The sequence below is a fragment of the Cololabis saira genome, chromosome 12 (genome assembly GCF_033807715.1).
Source record: "Cololabis saira isolate AMF1-May2022 chromosome 12, fColSai1.1, whole genome shotgun sequence".
Classification (NCBI taxonomy): domain Eukaryota; kingdom Metazoa; phylum Chordata; class Actinopteri; order Beloniformes; family Belonidae; genus Cololabis; species Cololabis saira.
Window position 1 is genome coordinate 37240032 of NC_084598.1, and position 17630 is coordinate 37257661.

Sequence of the window (17630 nt, forward strand, 5' to 3'; positions counted from 1 at the left end):
CAAATGCACGTGACGGGACAGGAGTTTTCCGATGATACAAATACATTAAGAGAGCCTGGCAGGGAGCGGAGTAATAGATCCATACGTATATATGTCTATGGGCTGGAGCGGAGGAGCGGAGCCGCCACCGCAGTAATGGCGGCCCGCTCGACTTCCGGGTTTCGCCGGATTCGTCTATAGCAGAAAAAAGGGACAACCAATGACAAGAAGGGGCGGGGCTAATTCAGGCCAATGAAGGTCAAGGACTCCATAAAGAATCTGATGACTTCTTGAATGGCAGATAAAAGTATTCTAGGGGGCGCTGTTGAGCCGTTAGGCCACGCCCATTAATGCAAACCATGAAATATAAAATTTTTCGCCAGGCCTGACTTGCATGCAAAATTTGGTGACTTTTTGGGGACGTTTAGGGGGGCAAAAAGGCCCTCCTTTCGTCAGAAGAAATAAAGAAAGAAAAAAGAAAAAAAATTCCTACAGATACAATAGGGCCTTCGCACTGCAAGTGCTCGGGCCCTAATAAGACAAATATTCCTGGAAAGATTTTGAGTTTTTGCAGTGCATCATAAATACAATGCAATTTGCAGGCTATTGTGATGATGATTGTGTGTGTGTGGTCAAATAATCTTGATGATGATCCAGCAACACACGTACATCCCGCAGTTTTGACTTCTCCAGCTTCAGTTAGCAGCACCCAAGCATTATGCCACGCATTGTTCAAACACTGGCTAGACTCGACATTTGCTTTCAAATAAACAAAACGATCATGTTTGTATGACATGACACAACCGACTTTGTTGCTGTGCAGATATTGATTTGCCTCAGAGGCTTTCAGATTGACCATTGTGGATTGCATGAAGTAGGAGCAGATCTTGCTGTCCCTTCTGCTGGGCCGTGTCGTCACGTTATCCTCCCAGTTCTGCACTGAATTCGGGTGGAGGAGAGTAACGCCATCTCCAGTCAAAGTAGTAGAACCGTGTTCCCATGGCAAAGACATAGTTGTCGACATTAGAAGCTCACGAGCAGCGAGTCTTTGCTTTAGGTTAGTATCCACGCCGCTGTGTTTATACCGGTAGACGCTGCGGAAACCACTTCCGGCGGAAATGAAATGCATTTGTGTAGGGTAATGACAGCACCCATGTTTTGGCGCGTAAAACTGTATTTGAACGCTGTGCGTCTGATGCTAGAACCAGGGTTGCCACCCGTCCCTTGAAATAAGGAATTGTTTCGTAATTGGGAATTAAAAGTTGCGTTCCGTATTGAACCAATACAGACACATATTCTGCTCTTATTTATTTATGTCATAATATACAGGTGAAGGTCGGAAAATTTGAATATATTGCAAAACTTCATTCGTAGTAAATTCAACTTAAGGTGAAACAAATGTATTATTTCTCACTACATGCAAAGTGAGATATTTCAAGCCTTTATATGTTATAATTTTGGTGATTATGTCTCAGTTTATGAAAACCCAAAATAAAAAATCTAAAAAAATTAGAATATATTATGAAATCAATAAACAATTCAATCATCAAAATTATAACAAATAAAGGCTTAACATTTCTTGCTTTGCCTGTAATGAGACTATGTAATATACATGTATTAGTTTCACCTTTTAAGTTGAATTATTGACTTTTACACCATATTCTTCACCTGTAGGCTATATTCTACATCTTGGCTGATACATAGCATAGGAGGCTATTTCAGTTACCAGTATGGTTGGCTGTCTTTACAGTCCTGCAAGTTCAATGCTATTAAAGCACTTTAAACTTTAAATCAAAGTATTTTGTTTTTTCATATAAAATAAATACATTTCTATGCATTTTAGAAGTTTTGGAGATGTCCCTTTTTTTTGGCGCCTGTGCTGCTGAAATCGGGGTGTCCCTTATTTCTATTTCTGAAAGGTGGCAACCGTAGCTGGAACTGATTTGCTGAAAGCGATGATGACACTTATCAAGTGTGCTGTCACGTTTGTGTTTTCTTCATCTCAACCAAACAACACAAACACCTGCATCCCGTCATTTGACGAGCGAGTCTCTCCTTAAAGTAAATGGATTGCGCTCATATAGTTTATTTCTTTAGTTCAGTCATTTATAGGTTCTGCAAAGCGATTTAGCCTTTTTCCTATTCACCCATTCACAGCCTCTTATTTTAGACACTCATGCAATGTGACAACAACACACTGCTGATCACGTCAAGTGAAGCGTCTGGTACGACGCCGACACGCGGCAGCACCTGCGGAGCTTCAGCTCCGCTCGGAGCCGCGACCGCCCCTCTCGTGAACGAGCTCCACGTGACTCAAACACACCGCACTTAATCTTTGCCTCGTAAACAGAGGATTGCGGGTCACCACGTGTTCAACACTATATAAGTGGGATTTCAAGATGCAGCTTCTGCTTACGGCCATACCAGCCTGAATACACCCGATTGCATCTGATCTCAGAAGCAGGGTCGGAAGCAGGGTCGGGCCTGGTTAGTACTAGGATGGGAGACCGCCTGGGAATACCAGGTGCTGTAAGCTTTTTCAACCAGCAGAGGGCGCTAGAGCTCAATCTACCACACACACACACTTTTCAACGTGCTCACAGCGACCACTCACATCCAAAAGCTTTTTGCACATGCTGCAGGCACTTTAACTCCACTGTTGTTGTCCAAGTTCTACCGAGCCCCTAAAGGGACACAGATTTTTTTTTAAATATATAATGAGTTTTACGCGCGCGCGTAAAACCTTTAAGTGAGCACGTAAAGTTGTTTAAGTGAGCACGTAAAACGTTTATGCACTCACTAAAAAGTTTCACGCGCTCTCGCAAAACTTATAAGTGAGCGCCTAAAAGTTGTTCTACGTGAGCGCGTAAAAACAAGTACATGGGAGTATTGCTGGAACAGGAGACCCTCCAGTTGCGCCCTGCTCTGTTTATGAATGGAAATGACATTACAGGATTTAGCTGAGCTATATTTTAACCTGGGACTCCATTATAATTAGCACTTTGCTTGCAAGTAAACAACTTTACGTGCTCACTTAAAGGTTTCACGCGCACGCTTAAAACTCATTATTAAAAAAAAAAATCTGTGTCCCTTTAGGGGCTCCGTAAAGTTCTAATGTTTTTCCATGTATCATCATCATCATCATTTTATTTATTTCAAACCAACAAAACCATAACTCTCGTACTACAAAACAAGAACAGAAAGTTACAGGACACCATTGAACAGAACAAACAACAATACCAACAACAGACACTATAATGAAACAAAACAAACACTGTTTGAAAAGGGGATGGCAGAAGCAAAGCTTATTAATTTCCATCCCCCGCCAACACACATATAACAAAGACAACCATAACACAAAGTTACTCCCTTAAACCCCTCTTCCCCACAATCATTTCATTTCTTTACATCAGTTTATCTCTTCTTCCCTTTTATACATTTCAAAGACTGCTTTTCTGTACTTGCTTTTATATTGACCGACACTTTGACTAAATTTAATTTCATCTTCAAGGCTGTTCCACAGAATAACCCCTCCAGCAGAAACACACATACTTTTAAGAGTTGAACTTACACTTTGTTGTTGCAATTTAAGTTTTCCTCTTAAGTCATACCTTTTACAACCTTCCCTGTCATGAAATAATTGTTGAATTAAATTTGGAAGAAGATAGTTTTTAGCTTTATACATAATTAGTGCAGTTTTCAATTTTACCAAATCAAAAAATTTTAACGCAGAGGCCTTAAGAAAAAGTAAATTAGTATGATCATTGAACCTGAAATTGAAAACTGTTCGTATGGCTTTTTTGCAATATGTAAAGAGGCAACAGGTTGGTTTTATATGCATTACCCCAGACTTCCACACAGTAACTCAAATATGGCAAAACAAAAGAATAATATAAAATAAGTAAAGACTGTTGGTTAAGTATGAACCTAGATCGCCTCATAACACCCACACTCTTTGCAATCTTGGAACATACATAGGCAATGTGAGTTTTCCAGCAGATTTTTTTATCAATTATCACGCCAAGAAATGTAACATGATCCACTCTTTCGATACTTATATTATCTATTATTATTTGCACTGGAATGTCAACTTTACGTCTGCCAAATAAGATGAGTTTTGTTTTTTCTAAATTAAGTGACAATTTGTTATAATCAAACCAGTTTTTCAATTTATTCATTTCCTGCGTGATTTCTTGTAAAAGCTGCTGCAAGCCCTCACCAGAACAAATTTCATAATTTTTGAAACTTTACAGATGTCATTTATATACAAAATAAAGAGTAAAGGCTCCAATATTGACCCTTGAGGCACACCACAAGTGATATTTCTTTCTGAGGAAATATGATTTCCGATTTGGACAGACTGTTTCCTGTTACCTAAATAGCTTCTCAGCCAGTTCAAAACAGTCCCCCTAGTGCCATATCTCTCCATCTTTTTTAACAAAATATCATGATCTATGGTGTCAAAAGCCTTTTTCAAATCAATAAAAACTCCAATGGTGAACCTCCCTTTGTCTAAATGTGTGGTTATTTCTTCTATTAAATCAATAAATGCATGTGAAGTAGATCTGTTTTTTCTGAACCCATACTGACTATCCGATAACAAATTATGCTTCTCTACAAAGCTATTTAATCTGGCAGCAAATAGCTTCTCCAGTAACTTGGAGAATTGCGGCAATAGGGAGACTGGTCTGTAGTTCGTAAATAGATGGCTACCAGATTTAAACAATGGTATTACTTTTGCAGTTTTCATTGAATTGGGGAATTTTCCTGACTGGAAGGACAGATTGCAGATGTGCGTGAAAGGTTTTAAAATTCCATCTATGACCTTCTTCAATATTGCCATGTCGATCCCATGAAGATCTGTTGATGTTTTATTCCTACAGCTCCTAATGATTTCCATAATTTCATTTTCATCAACAGGATTAAAGGGATTGTGACATGAAAAACAAATTTTTCTTGATTTTTTGTGTTTTGTTGGGTGTCTTGACATCAATTACACCCAAAAAACAACGAACTTTTAACATTCAGTGTATTGTGTGCTTTCTGGGATTTTCCGCATAAACTGTGCAAAAACGGCGCACCTGGTTTGCTGGCGGGCCGTTACGTAACGGCCCGCTAAATCACCGCCCCCTCCACCCAGCTCCCTGTCTCCTCTCCTCTCCAGTGCACCATAAAGGCTGATTTATGGTTCCGCGTTACACCGACGCAGAAGGGTTACGCGGGACGCGCACCGTACGCCGAACCCTACGGCGTATGCTCTGCGTCGATTTAACGCGGAACCATAAATCAGACTTAACACGGAGCTGTTTACAGCCTCTTCTGTTCTCATCACCGGAGGAAAACTGCTAAGAAGACCCGCGGCCACTGACTGGACTTAAGATAAGGGGACACTTTATTTACATGCCTTTATTTTTATGATTGTTTGCTGTGGTTCGCCCTCCTGCTTTTCCGTGCATGCTTCGCCTGTCGCTCTCCGACGCCGCTGTGAGCGTATGGCTGGAGGAGGAGGAGGTTGGGAGGAGGAGCGGAGCAATGATTGACAGGAAAGGGGGGAAAGGAAGCATTTTTCACGGCGCAAAAAAACACTGTAATAAAAAGCCAGGAAAAGAGAACTAGAGTGAAGTTTTTCTTGTTACACTCTTTTAGACACATTTGAGGGATGTTGGCCAAGACTTTTAATAGTGTTAAAAGCATGTTAAAAATGATGTCACAATACCTTTAAGGAACTTTGAACCTGGATTTCGATCTATTAGGTAGTCTAGTTTTTCATTATTCATTGTGTAGCCCTGTGGCTCTTATTTCATCCTTTATTTAGAGGATAAAATGTTTTAAGTTAATAATAAATAATAGTTCATAAGGTGTAACTATGTTTAAAAATGCTGTAGTATAACATGTTAAAAATTAATTCTATTTACAGTTAAAAAGTCAGAGAGTAAAGGGTTTTGTTGGTGTTAATTTTGGGTACAGTGGAGCATCCTCTCATGATCTCATCTTGGGCCACCAGCCCTGAGCCAATCCTGTCCTCACCTTGTTCAGGTAGGAGGTGCTTAGCGTCATCTCGGGCGCATCAATGATATATCAGCAGAGCCTTTTTTGCTGCGTCGAGCACAAGAGCTGTATGCTGAAGCCTAGAGTAAAAATAAAATAAGAACATTCTAAACTCCCAAGACTGACGGAGAGTCGTCGTGTAGTGGATGTGTGTGTACTCTGAGAAGCTGCCAGAGGTAAATGAATGTGTTTTATGTACTTACAGTTTTTGACATGTGTAAAAACGAGCTAAAATGCTAAGCGCTGCTAGCCGTTGGTTTAACATGCTCATAGACTTTTGTATTGTGATTTTGCATTGCGGCTAGCAATTGCTAATGGTGTTTACTGTGAGTCTTTGCCACGAGTCAGCCTTTGGTGTTAAAATTAAAAGGAGTTATTTGGTTCAGGACTGCACATTTGCCGTATGGGAGAGAGTGAGGACCAGGAGAGCCCTGGACCGTGAGAGGCTGAAGCTGCTGTACTTGAGAGCACGTGTTCCTGCCTGGTGAAGCTGCCCGCTTCATCCTGACCGCCGAAACCACATCGTGCCTTCCTGCCCTTTTCCTCCATCCCCACATCTCTGACTGTTGGGTTCGTGAGTACCTTTGCACGTGCTGTTTTATTTTATGCTGGTAACCCAGTGAACCGGCCTTTCGTTTTTGGCCTCACCGCTCACGAGCATCGACTGGGCCTGCAACGTTTTATTTTATTTTTCATTTTCTTTAACAGCCCGGTGTGAGTGCGTGTGTGAGTGTGGGCTGTGGGTATCGTGACTTATGGTCATTTTCATTAATTCACTGAGTTAATGTGGATCAAAACAGTGAGTTCCTTATTGGGTTTTTGAACTTTGTTACCATTACACCTTTTAAAGGTCAACAGTGAATCTGTTAACTAATTTGACTACCTTTCATATTGTTTCATAAAATACCTGTTTGCTAAAAATAAATCTGTGTTTTGATTATAAAGTCAATACTCTGTGGTTATTTGAAATATAAGTCAGTCAAGACATTTTAAAGGGGAAGTACCTAATTTGTGCTACTTCTTAGATATTATTGGAGGCACCGCCATATTATTTCATATTATTATTCAGGTCCTTACCGGTATGTTGCGCCAAAACTAGACGAACTCAGGCCCCGTTCCAGTGTACTACAACACCCGTTCATTACTAATTAGCTACCTGGGAAAGGGGTTACATAAATGGAGGCACCGCTGGGATTGGTTCACTGTATGACTGACTGTAATTAAGGTAACAAGTTCAAAACCCATGTAAGAACAATGGCTCACTCACCTGACCCTCAGTTGCTAGCTAAGCTTCAGGAATGGTGTGAAAACGTAGGAGTAAATCCAGCCAATGCTCTGATACTTGGTGATGTACCTGACGAGATTGTTGTAGCTGATATAACAGAGTCATTAGAAGCTGTAAAAGTACTCGGCCGAGTTCGCTACAAAGCTAGAAAAGTATTCCCACCGCTAAAACATGAGATGATACTCTGTGAGTGCAGAAACCCAGTTGACCCTCAAACAGTTCCCCCTGAGATCTACCCCATTGGTGGTGGAACCCCATGGACGACAACCATTCTCACATGCGCTGCTGCTCCTCCTGATGATTTCACATTGAAGTTGCTAAGTTTACTGCAAAGTGAAGGTAAATCAATGAATGATCTCAAACCATTACTTGAGCAAAGTACATCCACACAGTCGGACCCAACCTCCATCATTCGTGCTGTGGGAGAGTTGTTAGAGAAAACAATGCGACCCCCACAAGAAAATAACGCCTTTCGGAGGTTACGTGTCTTTTCAGGAGTGTTGCCAACACCCGCAGGGGAAGAGAGCCTCGAAAACTGGCTCGAGCAGGCACAGGTGATGTTGGACGAATGTGATGGTTCTGTAAAAGAGAAAAAAAAGAGGATTGCGGAAAGTCTAAGAGGTCCAGCATTTGAGATAATCCAAGCTGTACGGTGCAACGATGCAGATGCGCGACCAGAAGATTATCTGGCAGCTTTGGAAAATGCATTTGGAGTCACCAAGTCTGGTGAAGATTTTTACTTTACTTTCCGATCCATGCAGCAAAAGTCAGGTGAGAGACTGTCAGATTATTTGAGGAGATTAGAGAAGGTGCTGTCCAAAGTAGTTCAGAAAGGAGGCCTTCCTTCTGCGTCCAGAGACCGTGTCCGGGTCGAGCAGCTATTAAGAGGTGCAACATCAGAGTCAGACATCCTGTTACTCCAGTTGCGTTTGAAGGAGAGGTTGCGCACCCCACCCTCTTTCATGGAGTTATTAAGTGAGATTAGAGTAGAGGAAGATCAGAGAATGACAAAACAAACTCTCACCACTAGCACGCACACGGTGCGCACAGCAGATGACCAAGTCTCCCACTCTGCTGAAGTTCATGCACTTAAGAGTCAAGTCAAAGCTTTAGAAACTAAAGTACAGCAGCTATCAGTCAAAGAGAAACCCTCAGTGTTGCCCATTGATCCTGAAGTGCAGTCACTGAAGGAACAAGTGGCTAGTTTGCAACTGATAAATCAGCTCAGAGAGCAATCAGCCATGCAAGAGTTCCCCAAAACACCAGAAAAGTACCCTCAAAGGTTTAAATCCAGATTGCCCTTTAAACCTAAGACAGGTAATAACACTACAGATGACAAAAGTGTGTTTTGCTACCGCTGTGGGGAAGATGGCCATATCACCAAAACTTGTAGTGGTACTGAAAACCCCTCCAAAGTGATAAGTAAGCTAATCAAAAGCAACCAGAAGCTTAAACAAAACCAAAAGGGCTCCTCAACCATTCCCCCTGTAAAAACAGGACATGTAAGCCAACTCGATAGCAGTTCGCCAGACCTGCCACCCGACATCCCTAAAGGCTTAGTGGGTGAAACGAGCACTGGGAGAGTTATGATTGAGGGACACATTTGTGATGCTTTAATGGATGGTGGTTCAAATGTCTCAATTGTTTTTGAAGATTATTACCACAAGCACTTGTCCCACTTAACGCTTCATCCCATTTCAACCTTGGAGCTATGGGGCCTAAGTCAGGCTAGCTACCCATATAAAGGCTACATTGCAGCTGAGATAAAGTTTCTGGAAGATAGTGATCAGTGTGAGCCCAAGGTGGTGTTTATTTTAGTCTGCCCAGAAAGTAGTGGCCCTGAAAAACTGCCACTTATTGTTGGCACTAATGCCCGAGCTTTCAGTCATTCACCTCGGTCCAGTGTAGTTAAAGGTGACCCCAAGCCTGCTCAAACCATGCGTGTAAGCACACACTTACCTGTCAAGGCTAAGTCCCTTCTCCCTCCTGGGCATCCCGTGGCTGTAGTCAAGTGGACTGGACCTGGACCACTTACTGTACCTCCTGGTGGCGAGCGTTCAGCCATTTGCACTGTGTCGAGTAACGAGACACTTAAAGATAGCATCCTCATGATAGAAAGTCCTTCTAATGGAGCACTTCCAGCTGGAGTGTTAATGCCCCCATCTGTTCTGCTCTCTTCCGAGATGGATTGCAACAGATTTTCTGTGCTGTTGAAAAATGAGTCTGCCCAACCAAAAGCAATCCCTAAAGGCACAGTGATCGCCTATGTGCATAAAGCAGAAGTTGTCACTCAGTTACAGCGCACAGAGACCCCACTTAGCCCACTTGACCCTGCTATCTTTAATTTTGGTAACTCTCCCATTCCGGAGAACTGGAAGAACAGACTGGCCCAAAAACTGGCCGAGCGGCCTCAGGTTTTCTCCTTGTCTGAGTGGGATGTGGGTTTGGCTAAGGGGGTAGAGCACCACATTAGGCTGAAAGACCCTAGCCCTTTCCGAGAGAGAGTCAGGCGTCTTGCTCCAGCAGAAATTGATGATGTTCGCAAACATCTACAGGAGCTCCTTGCGGCAGGGATTATCAAAGAATCCCGGAGCCCTTACGCCTCTCCCATAGTGATAGCTAGGAAAAAAAATGGTGGAATAAGGATGTGTATTGACTATCGCACCCTTAATTTGAAAACCATACCTGACCAATACACCCTTCCTCGTATTGACGATGCGTTAACTAGCCTCACTGGAAGCCGCTGGTTCTCTGTGCTTGACCTCCGCTCTGGCTATTATCAAATCGCCATGTCAGAGGAGGACAAAGAGAAAACAGCGTTTATCTGCCCGCTTGGGTTCTATCAATTCGAGCGGATGCCCCAAGGCATCACCGGCGCCCCTGCTACATTCCAACGATTGATGGAAAAGGCAGTGGGAGATATGAACCTGCTTCAGTGTCTTGTTTACCTTGATGACCTCATCGTGTTTGGTTCCACTCTGGAGGAACACGAAGAGCGTCTGTTGCGCGTACTTGATCGACTAGCAGAGGTCGGTTTAAAACTTTCGCTGGATAAATGTCACTTTTGCCAGCCTGAAGTAAAGTATGTGGGACACATTGTGTCCGCAGCCGGTATTGCAACAGACCCAGACAAAATCAAGGCTGTAGCAGATTGGCAGCCGCCCACACACTTGAAGTCACTTCAGTCATTTCTGGGGTTCTGCGGTTATTACCGTAAGTTCATTAAAAACTATTCAGCCATAGTGCGCCCTCTTACCGACTTGACCAAAGGGTACCCTCCTGTGAGGAAGGGAAAGAAGCCCCTCAGACCCAAAAATGACTACTTCCGACCATCTGAACTATTCGGCGAGCGCTGGACTCCAGCCTGTACAGACGCGTTTCGCCAAATCATTCAATGCCTTACTAGTGCTCCGGTATTGGTTTTCGCAGATGCCACAAAACCCTACATCCTACATGTGGATGCCAGCTTTGATGGACTGGGAGCAGTCCTCAATCAAGAATACCCAGAGGGGTTACGTCCTGTAGCATTTGCTAGTCGAAAGTTATGCCAATCAGAGAAAAACTACCCTGTCCACCAACTTGAGTTTCTAGCTTTGAAGTGGGCCGTAGTGGATAAGTTCCACGATTATCTCTACGGTGCCAAATTCACAGTTAGAACAGACAACAACCCGCTGACGTATGTCCTCACCACTGCGAAATTGAGCGCTACTGGTCATAGGTGGTTAGCTAGTTTAACTACATACGACTTTGACATAAAGTATAAGCCTGGCAAAGAAAACGTTGATGCGGACTGGCTGTCCAGAAATGCCATGCAAGAGGACGACGGATGGAGACACATCCCTCAATCAGGTGTCAAGGCTCTCTGTCGCCCCATTAGCGTCTCTCAGTCATCTGAGCTACCATACCGTCTCATAGACCAGCTGGGAGTTCCTCCAAGTGTCATCCCACCTGCTTACACCTTATCCACTCAGCTTGGGGTGAGTTCTGTGGAACAGCTAAGCCACGAGGAGCTGCAAAAAGCACAAAATTTAGACCCTGCCATCAGTATTGCTAAGCAGGCTGTACAAAATGGAGTCTGGCCAGCGACCTCCCAAAATCACACCCCAGATGTTGCTTTGTTGCAGCGAGAAAGTAGCAGACTCTTGATAAAATCAGGCCTGTTGTACAGGAAAACCACCCGACCAGTGGGAAGGTCTATTTGTCAGTTAGTTCTTCCCAGTGAATATCGTCTCAAAGTCCTTAAGTCTATCCATGATGATTCTGGCCATCTAGGAGCTGACCGCATCACTGACCTGATGAAAGACCGATTTTACTGGCCAAAATTGGCCTCTGACATTTCCCAGTACATCAAAAACTGCGGGCGATGTGTTGCTCGTAAAACACTACCTCACAGGGCCGCACCTTTGAAGCAGATAACAAGCAGCGGGCCCCTCGACTTAGTGTGCATAGACTTTTTGTCTATAGAGCCAGACTCAAAAGGTTTGACCAGCGTTCTTGTGGTTACAGACCACTTTACCCGCTATGCACAGGCATATGTGACCAAAGATCAAAGGGCAACTACTGTCGCCAAGGTGCTGGTCGAGAAATTCTTTGTGCATTATGGTCTTTCATCCAGAATCCATTCTGACCAAGGACGTGACTTTGAGAGTCGTCTCATTAAAGAGCTCTTAGGGATGTTAGGCATCAAGAAATCCAGAACGACTCCATATCACCCCCAAGGTGACCCGCAGCCAGAGCGGTTTAATCGAACACTTTTGTCTATGCTTGGTACCCTCCAGCCCAGTCAAAAACAGAAATGGAGCCAGTATGTCAGTGCACTCGTACACGCCTACAACTGTACCCGCAACGATGCGACTGGTTACTCCCCCTACTACCTAATGTTTGGGCGCGAGGCGCGTCTTCCCATTGATCTGTGCTTTGGTACTTCACCTGATGGAAACAACCAGGGAGAGTACTTACAGTATGTAGCAAGACTGAAGAGTGACCTGAAGAGAGCATACGAGTTGGCAGTGACGGTTGCTAACAAGTCACATGACAAAAACAAAAGATACTATGACAATAGAGTAAGAGACCAAGTGTTGGAGAAAGGTGATCGTGTGCTCGTACGAGCTCTAGGTTTGCCTGGAAAGCACAAACTTGGTGACAAATGGCACTCTAACGCTTACGTCGTTGTGGAAAAACTACCAGACTTACCTGTGTACAGAGTAAAACCTGAAAAGGGAAGAGCCATCGTCAAGACTCTGCACCGGGACCACCTTTTACCCATTGGGTATTTAGTCAGGTTTCCCTCAGATTTGGAGATGAATCAGTTACCACAGAAACCTGTGACAAGATCACATCAAAAGGAAAAGCCAAATGAAAGCTCAAACCAGGAAGAACACTCGGAAGACGAGGATGAATACTGGGATGTACCTGCTGACCGGAGGGATGACCTCTTACTTGCCCTTGATCTGCTGGCGGATCAGTTAAGTGGAGATGTCCACCTGGAAAATGCGCTGACACAGGATAATGTTGAGGAGGACATTGATGTGGACACTGAGCAGGATGTGGATATAATCCCAGAAGGACAAGATACAGAGCAAACTCAGCTACTGCCAAATGACACTGTGGTGGACACAGGTCTAGAAGGGGGAGTACTCCCCTCTACTAGTCAGTCTCAAAGTAGTGCTAACCCTGTTCATGATCGTCCTGCCCGAAGACCAGTGAAGCCAGTCATTCGGCTCAGCTATGATAGACCTGGCCATTCCACAAATGAACCTATTGTGGTTGTACATAGAGGATTGAGAATTACTATCAAAAGAGACTCCCCAATGATATGTAAAAGTTGGGATAATGTATAATGATGTGATAAAAACACCTGTTAAGACCTTAGTCTGTAGCATATGTGCCAGACATTGATATTGACAAAATATCGGATGTGACTGATGTAATACTTGTGTGATGAGGACATCAACACCTTTTAGAAAGGGGAGATTGTAGCCCTGTGGCTCTTATTTCATCCTTTATTTAGAGGATAAAATGTTTTAAGTTAATAATAAATAATAGTTCATAAGGTGTAACTATGTTTAAAAATGCTGTAGTATAACATGTTAAAAATTAATTCTATTTACAGTTAAAAAGTCAGAGAGTAAAGGGTTTTGTTGGTGTTAATTTTGGGTACAGTGGAGCATCCTCTCATGATCTCATCTTGGGCCACCAGCCCTGAGCCAATCCTGTCCTCACCTTGTTCAGGTAGGAGGTGCTTAGCGTCATCTCGGGCGCATCAATGATATATCAGCAGAGCCTTTTTTGCTGCGTCGAGCACAAGAGCTGTATGCTGAAGCCTAGAGTAAAAATAAAATAAGAACATTCTAAACTCCCAAGACTGACGGAGAGTCGTCGTGTAGTGGATGTGTGTGTACTCTGAGAAGCTGCCAGAGGTAAATGAATGTGTTTTATGTACTTACAGTTTTTGACATGTGTAAAAACGAGCTAAAATGCTAAGCGCTGCTAGCCGTTGGTTTAACATGCTCATAGACTTTTGTATTGTGATTTTGCATTGCGGCTAGCAATTGCTAATGGTGTTTACTGTGAGTCTTTGCCACGAGTCAGCCTTTGGTGTTAAAATTAAAAGGAGTTATTTGGTTCAGGACTGCACATTTGCCGTATGGGAGAGAGTGAGGACCAGGAGAGCCCTGGACCGTGAGAGGCTGAAGCTGCTGTACTTGAGAGCACGTGTTCCTGCCTGGTGAAGCTGCCCGCTTCATCCTGACCGCCGAAACCACATCGTGCCTTCCTGCCCTTTTCCTCCATCCCCACATCTCTGACTGTTGGGTTCGTGAGTACCTTTGCACGTGCTGTTTTATTTTATGCTGGTAACCCAGTGAACCGGCCTTTCGTTTTTGGCCTCACCGCTCACGAGCATCGACTGGGCCTGCAACGTTTTATTTTATTTTTCATTTTCTTTAACAGCCCGGTGTGAGTGCGTGTGTGAGTGTGGGCTGTGGGTATCGTGACTTATGGTCATTTTCATTAATTCACTGAGTTAATGTGGATCAAAACAGTGAGTTCCTTATTGGGTTTTTGAACTTTGTTACCATTACACCTTTTAAAGGTCAACAGTGAATCTGTTAACTAATTTGACTACCTTTCATATTGTTTCATAAAATACCTGTTTGCTAAAAATAAATCTGTGTTTTGATTATAAAGTCAATACTCTGTGGTTATTTGAAATATAAGTCAGTCAAGACATTTTAAAGGGGAAGTACCTAATTTGTGCTACTTCTTAGATATTATTGGAGGCACCGCCATATTATTTCATATTATTATTCAGGTCCTTACCGGTATGTTGCGCCAAAACTAGACGAACTCAGGCCCCGTTCCAGTGTACTACAACACCCGTTCATTACTAATTAGCTACCTGGGAAAGGGGTTACAATTGGAACCCTTTCGGTAATCTTTTGTGCCAACTCGGGTCCAATCCCAACGAAGAATTTATTAAAACCATCCACCACATCGTCCATGTTCCTAATGGTCTTGTCTTTATCATTAAAATAATCCGGATAGTTCTCCTCCTTTGATCCGTTTCTAATAATTGTATTGAGCACCTTCCATAAACCCTTGATATTGCTTTTATTACTTTCAAGTAATGTAGTATAGTAATCCTTTTTAAAATTCCTAATGATATTAATTAATTTATTTTTATATATTTTATATTTGGCTTCAGCATCTTTAGTTCTAACTTTGATGAATTGTCTATATAGAAGATTTTTCTTTTTGCAAGCATTTATTAGTCCTTTTGTTAACCATGGATTTACATACTTTTGTTTCTTGACATATTTTTTAATCGGACAATTACTGTCATATAATTTTTTTAAAGTTTCAAGAAATAAGTCATAAGCTTTATCACAGTCATTTTCTTGATATATTGATTCCCAGTTTTGAGTAATTAGGTCAGTTTTCAAGGCATTAATTGATTCATCTGTTTTAACTCTTATATATTTGCATCTGTCTAGGTTCTTTACCCATCTATACTTGATATCATACACTACAAAAACCGGAAGGTGATCACTAGTATCGTTAAGTAATAGTCCACTCACAGTATTGTTATCCAAAATGTTAGTGAAGATGTTATCTATTAAAGTAGCACTGTGTGACGTTATTCTACTTGGTCTGGTAATTTTTGGGAACAAACACATGCTAAACATTACATCAACAAATTCCTCTGTTGGTTTATGCTTCTTAGCATTTAAAAGGTCAATATTAAAATCCCCACATATGAACAAATCCTTTTGGTTATTTACAGAAAACATTTTCTCCATCCACTCTTTGAATAGATCAATATTTGAACCCGGGGCCCTATAGATACAGCTTATAATAATATTCTTTCTTTTTTTCAATTGAATTTCAACTGTTACACATTCGAATACCTCATCCACAGCCAGTGACATGTTTTCTATGATTTTACAGTCAAAGTTTTTGTCAATATAGAGTGCGACACCCCCTCCTTTTTTGTGTTGTCTGTTTGTGTAAAACATTTCGTAACCACACATATTGAATTCAGTACCTTTTTCAGTATTTAACCAGGGGCCTGTACTACGAAGCGGGATTTGGGGTTAGCGAGGTAACTTCAGGTTTAACCCTGGGTTTTCAGGACTACGACGGTGGTTCACTTCTTAGCGGGGCACATCGCCATGGTAACTTATGCTGAACCGCTAACCTGCTCCGGAGCAGGTTATGTTCGAGATACAGATCGCCGGGTGTAAAAGCACCGCCCACTGACCAATCAGCTCTCTTGGAAAATGACATGCCCTTTCGAAGAGAATCCAGTGGAGTTTGGTGCGCGGATCGTGAGAGGATCCCTCCGAAGAGAACGCGTATTCAGGGACCACCAAAACCCCTTTGCTTTCCCTGATGAGTACCTGTATGAACGATCCAAAAAAAAAGGAAAAAAAGAAAAAAGAGGTGGAGGAGAAAATAAAAAATAAATCAATCAATGAATAAATAAAACAAATCATCACCAAAAATCCGATGTGCAGTCAATCCAAAACTAATACCAATTAAATAAATAAATCAAGAAGAAATGAAAAAGAAGATGCATTTGTAAGGGGATAGCAAAAAAGGGATTTTCAATTTCGTCCCTCGAACATTCTGAGAAGTCACTTTAAAATACTAAATACCCCCCTCCTGAAAAAATAAAAAATTAAATAAAATAAATAAAAAAACCCAATTCTTTGGTACAGCATCAGCACAAGTTATCGGTCAACAACAATAGTTATAGAACCAATATATACAGACTGTCTCAGAAAATTAGAATATTGTGATTTTCTGTAATGCAAACACAAAAACAAAAAAAATGTCATACATTCTGGATTCATTTCAAATCAACTGAAATATTGCAAGCCTTTTATTATTTTTTTTTTTTTTTTCTCAAATATGTTTATTGTGGTTTTTTTTTTTTTTACATTAACATAAGCACAACAATAAAAAAAAAAAAAAAAAAAAAAAAAAAAAAAAACAGCAATGCTCAGTATAACGTTGGTCTAGACAGTACATATTTGCATTATACCTTCACTTAACCAGTACAGTAAAAGGAAACCCCTTCTTTATAGAAAAACAAATAATAAAAATAATAAGAAAGTCAGGCCGTAGATACATCAATCTACATTAGCTAGTCAAGAATAACATTTGCGAGCATTGAAGCCACTGTAGAGTTAGAGAAGTGAAGATACGGAGTCCAAATGTCCTTAAACCGTCCTTCTGACGAATGAAGCAAACAGGTTAAGTACTCCAGAGGAAAACATTCCATAATTATCTTGTGCCAGTTCGATTTAGTGGGGGGTTTGTCGCTTATCCAGGATAGGAAGATGTTTTTCCTTGCTGCATACGTAAGAATATTATACAGTCTGGTAGAGTTGACATCCACAATAGAGCGTTGATTGGGGTAACCCAGGATTAAAGAAAGAGGGTCCATATGTAACGCAACACCAAATATATTTTCCAGATCTTGCAGAACATCCATCCAGTATGCTTGGATTTTAGTACAAGACCAAACACAATGAGTATAGGTGCCCACTGCAATTTTACACTTTAAACATAAAGGTGAGAGTTGTGGATTCATTTGATGTCTTCTATTAGAAGAGATCTGCAAACGGTGCAAAATTTTGAATTGCAACAACCTGGCACGGTTACATACAGATATTTTCTTTGTTTGAGTCCATATCTTAGTCCATTTATCCTCATCAATATCCACACCAAGTTCTCCCTGCCACGTCCGCATAGTATCCTGTACATTTATAGCTTCAGTCTGGCTTAAAACATTGTAAAAGCGAGTAATGGA

At 41.8% G+C, this 17630-nt stretch overlaps 1 protein-coding gene and 1 pseudogene across 1 annotated transcript in view; both read left to right on the plus strand.

The window, feature by feature from the left end:
* Positions 1-17630, plus strand: part of LOC133457448 (NACHT, LRR and PYD domains-containing protein 14-like) — a 217193-nt gene that overhangs the window by 36153 nt on the left and 163410 nt on the right. The gene's annotated exons all lie outside the window — the stretch shown is intronic.
* LOC133457605 (5S ribosomal RNA) lies at positions 2390-2515 on the plus strand (annotated as a pseudogene).